The sequence below is a fragment of the Quercus suber genome, unplaced genomic scaffold, assembly GCF_002906115.3.
Source record: "Quercus suber isolate HL8 unplaced genomic scaffold, Cork oak 2.0 scaffold_1462, whole genome shotgun sequence".
Lineage (NCBI taxonomy): Eukaryota > Viridiplantae > Streptophyta > Magnoliopsida > Fagales > Fagaceae > Quercus > Quercus suber.
Window position 1 is genome coordinate 1,305 of NW_027070836.1, and position 7,454 is coordinate 8,758.

The window sequence follows — 7,454 nt, forward strand, 5'->3', positions numbered from 1 at the left end:
AACCTCAAATTGCTTTTGATGTGTTTCACTAGAAGATGGCCGAGCTTAAAGCTTCTGTAGCAGTGGCTGATATTAATTGGGAAGCTAAGTATAGGCAGATCTTGTCTTTGGTTGTTAGGTATAGTTGGCCTAACACCATTCTGAAGAAGAAGTTTGGGTTTTTTGATTGACTTTGGACTACACTAGGGTTTGAAGAAGAAATTTGGGTTTCGTGATTGACTTTGGTCTATCCAAGAGCCTGTAAAAAAAAATTTGGTAGAACATATGCTTTAGGTTGAGCAACTTTTCTATTAACTTCTTGTGTCTTCTAATATATTTAGAATTATTATTATTATTATTGGTCCATATCAGCATTAACACATTATCTTTTGAGGTGTATGCTACAAAATCTAAGTCATTCGTTTTCTTTTGTTGCAAATTGTTTCTTCTTTTTGTTTGCACCTAAAAATATAATTGATTTTAATATTTTTAATATTTACAGTTGAATGTTTAGGGGTGTTAAATAGTTGGGTTGGGTTGGGTACATAAACCACCTTATCCGTTATAAACTAACCCAATAATCAATATAGATAACAAAAATGAGTAGACCCCAATACAATGAACAAATTAGATATGTAAAGCCTTATCTTTCAAACACTTAGATTTACTACAAAAATCAAGTGAAAATGTAATGACCTAATGGACCAATAGGAAGCAAGAGCAATTGAAGTTAGTTTTTTTCATTAATGTTTAGACAATTTTTCATACCTTTGTATAATTCCATCAACAAACAAAAGCAACAATTAAACACAAAAAATTGTAACTTTTTGAATTCTCTAAGTTCTAACCACAAAATACTAACTTTTTAAATTCTCTAAGTTCTAACCACAATGTACAAATATAATCCCAAAGATATTGAAAGTGAGAATTTTATCTTGTATAGGAATGAAATAGTAAAAAAAAAAGAGTGTGTGAGAGAGAAAGAAATAGATGTGATGCTGGTTGCAAACTGTTGTCTTCGATCATTGCCTTTCCACCAAACTAAATGAAATTCATCACTGAAAACCACTGAAAGAGAATCAAATAAACACCAACTTCATACTAGAGGAGAAAGTGAATAATTAAATTAATAATTAAAAGAGTGATTAGGATTATTAAAAAAAAAAAACTATTTGATAGAGTATCTTAGGAATTCTAGAGGATTTGAATCACATCTTATTTGATTGATATTGAAGTATATGTAAGTCGCGAAATGGTCATGACTTGCCTAATCAATAGTATTGTTTTGTTTTGAAAAGTAGAGCAATATGCATATTAATTTATTAATAAAGCTAGTTGAAAAGAAGAGCAAGAAAATAGAGTAGTTTGTCAATGCAGTTTTGATTGATATTGAAGTATATGTAAGAATATGACTGATATTTAAATATATGTAAGTATATGATTGATATTTAAGTATATGTAAGTCGCGAAATGGTCGCGACTTGCCTAGTCAAAAGTATTGTTTTGTTTTGAAAAGTAGAGCAATATGCATATTAATTTATTAATAAAGCTAGTTGAATAGAAGAGTAAGAAAATAGAGTAGTTTGTCAATGAAGTTTTGCAACTTGGTTGTAATAGCAATGCTCATAATTTGTCTAGTCAGTAGTCTTGTTTTTTAAACAAGTTTTTTTGGTTAGACTTCAAGTCTAAGAAGTTAATGAGTTTTTTAGACTAATAAATGAGAATTGCACTAAATAATATTTTTTTATGCATTGCTATTACCTTGGTTTCGTTAACCAATAAGGATGAAACTTCAAGTAAAACCCATTTTTCACAAGCCCAAAAGGTGAAGCCCATACTTGTAATGTAAAAGGTGAAAATCACTCCATCCCTCACTCTGCAATGGCTCATTCTCTCTCTCTGCACTTATAAGAACTCTGTGATTCCGACTCTACACTCACAAGAACTCAGTGATTCAGACGTAGATAAGCTCTCAAACAATGGCTATGAAGAAGATTTTGGAAAGGTATAATCTTCTCTTTGGTAGTCAAGAAGTAGAGATGTATATGATGTATTTCCTTAAGCTTTAAAAAGCTTAGTCTTTTTTACTCATTGCCCCCCTCTTTCATCTTCAACCTTGTTTTGTTGCTTATGTGGGTTTTTCTATTGTAAAGTTTGTATTTTTTGCTTGGTTCATATTTTTATTTGATTAATATGAAATATCGACTTACTTTGATTTTGAATGTAAAAAAAATCTCCTTGTTACATCTTTGGTATTAATCTTTCATTACATACTATGTTTTACTTTTTTGATAGATTATTGATCTTAATGCCTGTTATAATTGTGTTATACATAAAAGTGTGTTATTCTTTATTACATCTTTGGTATTAATGTTTTATTACATATTATGTTTTTTCTTCTAATTTTTTTTTTTTATATAAAACTTCTGAAAAGTTTTTGGATAGCTAATTGATCTTAATGATTGTTATATGTGTTATACATAAAAGTGTGCTGTTGATCTGTTATAAGCAATCTGTTTCAGTACTTTTTTAGGAATTGTTTGGTTTGGTAGAATTACTGAACCTTTACAATGATAAAAAAAAAGCCCACCAGTCCTAATCATTTTTCACTATAGTTAGGAATGAATGGCTATAAGGGGTAAAGTTGCAAAGGGCCGAAGTGAGTGAGAGAGAGATAGGGAGATTTGAGAGACTTTATCTGACCAGTCTGTCCCTCTAAATTCCGCCATCAAGTCACCATTATAGCTCTTAAACATTGCTAGTGAATTTTTTAGTTATGATTTTAAAATTTGCTGACAAAATATGTTTTAGGTTTTGGTATTTCAATTGAATTGCTTTTGATTTAGGCTTAGGTTTTGGTATGTTACTCTTTAGGATGATTACGAGATAATAGTTATTAATTATAATAGTTAAGGTTTCAATCTGTTTTCTATGTTTGTTTTCACAATGTTGTTGGGATGATCATTTAATAGTTTTTGTGTTTCCCCTAAATCTGCTATATTGGCTATTGTTTATTTTAATACGATAGGCATAGACTTGGATGATGGAGAAATTGAATTCACAGATTGATGAGATTGGAGACGTAGTGGGTTTTGACAAGTCCAACTAACTTTTGACTTCTATTGATAGTTTATTTGTTACTTTTTCAATGCTATGATTTATATTATCAACACCCTTTCGCAACCCAAGTAACTTAATGCATATAATATAATCTAATTTTTGTGTTACCTTTGATCTTGTGCAATTTAATTGGTGGGTCTCGTCGAACATAATAGACGTAGTGGGTTTTGACAAGTCCAACTAATTATTGACTTTAATTGGGTTTTGACAAGTCTAACCAATCATTGACTTCTAGTGATAGTTTATTTATTACTTTTAACAATTGAAAAATGTCAAGATTTATATTATNTTTGCAATGATATTGCAAATATTGCATATATTTGCAATAAGCATCATTACAATGTTTTTTTTTTTTTTTAAATTTTTTTTTTAATTTTTTATGAGTGCCTCTTCTTACATATATGGTAGTTGTGAATGATTTTGTAATTAGTCTTCTTCCATTTGTCCTCTAAATCATAAAAATGTGTATATTCCTGTCACTATGTTGTACTAAAATTCAAATATATGCATATTTGCAATGATATTGCAAATATTGCGTATATTTGCAATGATGCAAATATACGCATCATTGCAATATATATATATATATATATTGGATGAATGCCTCTTCTTACATATATGGCAGTTGTGAGTGATTTTGTAATGAGTCTTCTTTCATTTGTCCTCTAAATCATAAAAATGTGTATATTTCTGTCACTGTGTTGATTCTCTAAAATTGTATTTTAGAATCAACAAAATTCTGTTTCCATTTTTTTAAAAGGTGATAATTGGGTATATTTGCATTTTAAGGAATAAAGTAAAAGTATTGCAATGATGTAGCAAGTGAATTTCACCAATTAGAGATTTCTGATATTAGAATATTGCTAGCTGCTTGCTTTAGTTACCATTGATTATGATTTATGTTCTTGGCAATGAATTTGGCATAATTTTCTTACACATATAGATGTAGATAGACATTCACATATAAAATACTATGTAATTAGGACACATCAAGAACTTTGCTTTCATGTAACAATGATTGAGGATACTTAGCATATCTTTCTTGGGTTCATTCAAACTATCAATCTCTATGGTTTATTGCATATGGTGTGATTGTTTTATATAATAATTTAGCCAAAAATATTTATTGAGTTATATAATTATCATTCATGCATTTAAAGAAAAATATTGATCAAATTCTCTTTTTTTTTTTTTTTTTTCTTTTTTCATTTTATGTTTCAGGGTTTGCTGTGACTTAAGCCGCATTTTCTATGGTATTCAAACGCTTTAGAGTTCTGTTTTTGTTTATATGAATCCTTAATATGTTTAAATCTTTGGTTGGTTTATTATTTATTTTCCTTGATGTGCTATATCATAATAGGTTGTTGGTTATATTGCATCTTCTTCATGATCACATGTTGAAGATAGAAATTACCCTCATCAATAGCTGCTTTGTCTCCATCATTATCACAAGATGGAGATAAACTTCTTTTCATATACTTCTTTTGTTTTGTCTTCTAACACGTAAAATGATCATTAAATACTAGTTTGTTAATAATAACATATACTAGTAATATAATACAAACTTAGTGTTTTTGTGGTAATTTTGCATTATGCATTTATTGACTTGTGAATGGTTTCGTAGGGGACAACAAAAGGCTTATGAGTTACTTGAGAGCATAGTTGTCGAAACGTAAATCGTATCGTAAATCAATTTTTTATTTTTCTATATCGTATCGTGTATCGTAAAATACACAAACGCTTAATGAAATTTATAAAAAAGTTATAGATATACCTATACGAAAGGTATATTTATTATAAATTTTGAATATATTCAACTAATGATTAATTTATTCATCACTTATGTAATAATATTTATCAAACTAACTAAATAAATTAAACTAGCAAATGCTTATAACATACACATTCAAATTGCTTAAATTCAAAAGTGATAATATATTACAAATGACCCAAAAATAATAATTTATTTTCATTATATTGGCTAATCAACCTTATCTAATTCAATGTTATCATCATGTTTATCATTTTGCAAACTTATTTCTACATTAAAATTTTCTTCATCGTCATTAACATTTACTATCTCTTCTTATTCTTTTTATTTTAAAAATTTTTAAAATTTCTTCTTGGCATTTATAACAGTATTGACAAAAATAAAAAAATAATTTTATTATGAATTAATATCTTATTTATAGTATAGAAAATAAATTTGTAAATATTAAAGTGAAGTGTAAGTGTATATTGTGTAGTCCAAATTTTGTAAAAGAAAGAGAGGAGAAAAAAACTTATGATTATGTTATTTTATTGAGTTAAATTAAGTAATCTAATAATTTTGTATTTAAAACAAGTCTAACAGCTTGTTAGATTCAAATAAAAGTACAAATTTTAACAAAAAATCTCATTTTAAAGTATTTGTCTTTGTATCATACGATACATATGATTTTTCGATACGATATGATTCATACGATACACACACTGTATCGTACAAGTCGTGAGCACTTACGATACGCCGATTTGATATAGAAATTTTTACGCACAATACGATATGTATTGTACAATACATATCGCTTATCGTACAATACTGACAACTATGCTTGGGAGGGCTGAAGTGAGGAGGAAGGCAATGATTGATTCTTTCTTGAAATAGAGAGAGAAGTTGAAGAAGCTTCAAATTGAGTTCACTGAGGCTAGATTTGGGTTGTCAGCGCTTGGATGGTATGAGGCATACCATTCCAGTGTAAGCTTTGGTCATGTAGAATTCGTGGTGGTGGATATCCAGCATTAGGTGAATGATATGCACTCCAATGTTGGTGGATTGAAGTCAACTATTTTGACTTCTTTTGATCAAATTCAAACTACTTCTGATGTGTTTCGCTAGAAGATGGTCAAGCTTGAAGCTTCTGTAACAGTGGCTAATATGAATCAGGAAGCTAAGTATAGGCAGATCCTTTCTTTGATTGTTAGGTTTGATGTTTGGTATAGTCGGCCTAACACCATTCTGAAGAAGAAGTTTGGGTTTTATGATTGACTTTGGACTATACTAGAGTTTGAAGAAGAAATTTGGGTTTCATGATTGACTTTGGTCTATACAAGGGCCTCTAAAAAAAATTTTGGTAGAACATATACTTTAGGTTGAGCAACTTTTCTATTAACTTCTTGTGTCTTCTAATATATTTAGAATTATTATTATTGGTCCATATCAGTGTTAACACATTATCTTTTGAGTTGTATGCTACAAAATCCAAGTCATTCGTTTTCTTTTGTTGCAAATTGTTTCCTCTTTTTGTTTGCACCTAAAAACATAATTTATTTTCATATTTTTAATATTCACGGTTGAATGTTTAGGGGTGTTAAATGGTTTTGGTTGGGTTGGGTTGGGTACATAAACCACCTTTATCCATTATAAACTAACCCAATAATCAGTAAATATAGATAACAAAAATGAGAAGACCCCAATATAATAAGCAAATTAGATATGTAAAGCCGTATCTTTCAAACACTCAGATTTACTACAAAAATCAAGGGAAAATGTAATGACCTAATGGACCAATAGGAAGCAAGAGCAACTGAAGTTAGTTTTTTTCATTAATGTTTAGACAATTTTTCATACGTTTATATAATGCCATCAACAAACAAAAGCAACAATTAAACATACAAAGTCATCCACAAACAAAAGCAACAATTAAACGCGAAAAATTGTAACTTTTTAAATTCTCTAAGTTCTAACCACAAAATACAAATATAATCCCAAAGATATTAAGAGTGAGAATTTTATCTTGTATAGGAACGAAAAAGTAAAAAAAAGAGTGTGTGAGAGAAAAAGAAAGAGATGTGATACTGGTTGCAAATTGTTGTCTTCGATCATTGCCTTTCCACCAAACCAAATGAAATTCATCATTGAAAACCATTGAAAGAGAATCAAATAAACACCAACTTCATACTAGAGGTGAAAGTGAATAATTATTATTATTTTTTTTAATTTTTTTTTAGAGTTATCAACCTAGATTGGAGATGCAACTTGTAAGCCCCATTAGTACATTTGTAGGCGGTTCTTTGTAGAGAAAGAGAAATAGATGTCCATATAAAAGAAAAGGAAAAAAAAAATAAAAATAGATCAATGCATGTGAGGTTGGTGATTTTTTTATGGGATAAATCTTCAATTTGCGGAAGTTATCCTCGAGTAGTTTTGGTTAATTTTAAATTTTAAATTTCTATTAAGAATGGTGAGACATGTGATGATAACAGGGTGAAAAGGGAAAAAAAAAAGATAATTGGATTAGTGGGCGCGAAGAGAGGAATCATTGTTATTTAACTTATTTTTCTAATTTTGTTTTAAAGAAAAAGAAAGGAACAGTTAT

General features: G+C 28.9%; 1 long non-coding RNA gene across 1 annotated transcript; it reads left to right on the forward strand.

Annotated features, from left to right (window-relative positions):
* Nucleotides 1-1,590: 1,590 nt before the first annotated feature.
* Nucleotides 1,591-6,285, forward strand: LOC136065978 (uncharacterized). Its single transcript, XR_010627537.1, has 2 exons — nucleotides 1,591-1,984; nucleotides 5,744-6,285. It is a non-coding gene; the product is annotated as an uncharacterized LOC136065978 (long non-coding RNA).
* The last annotated feature ends 1,169 nt before the right edge of the window (nucleotides 6,286-7,454 follow it).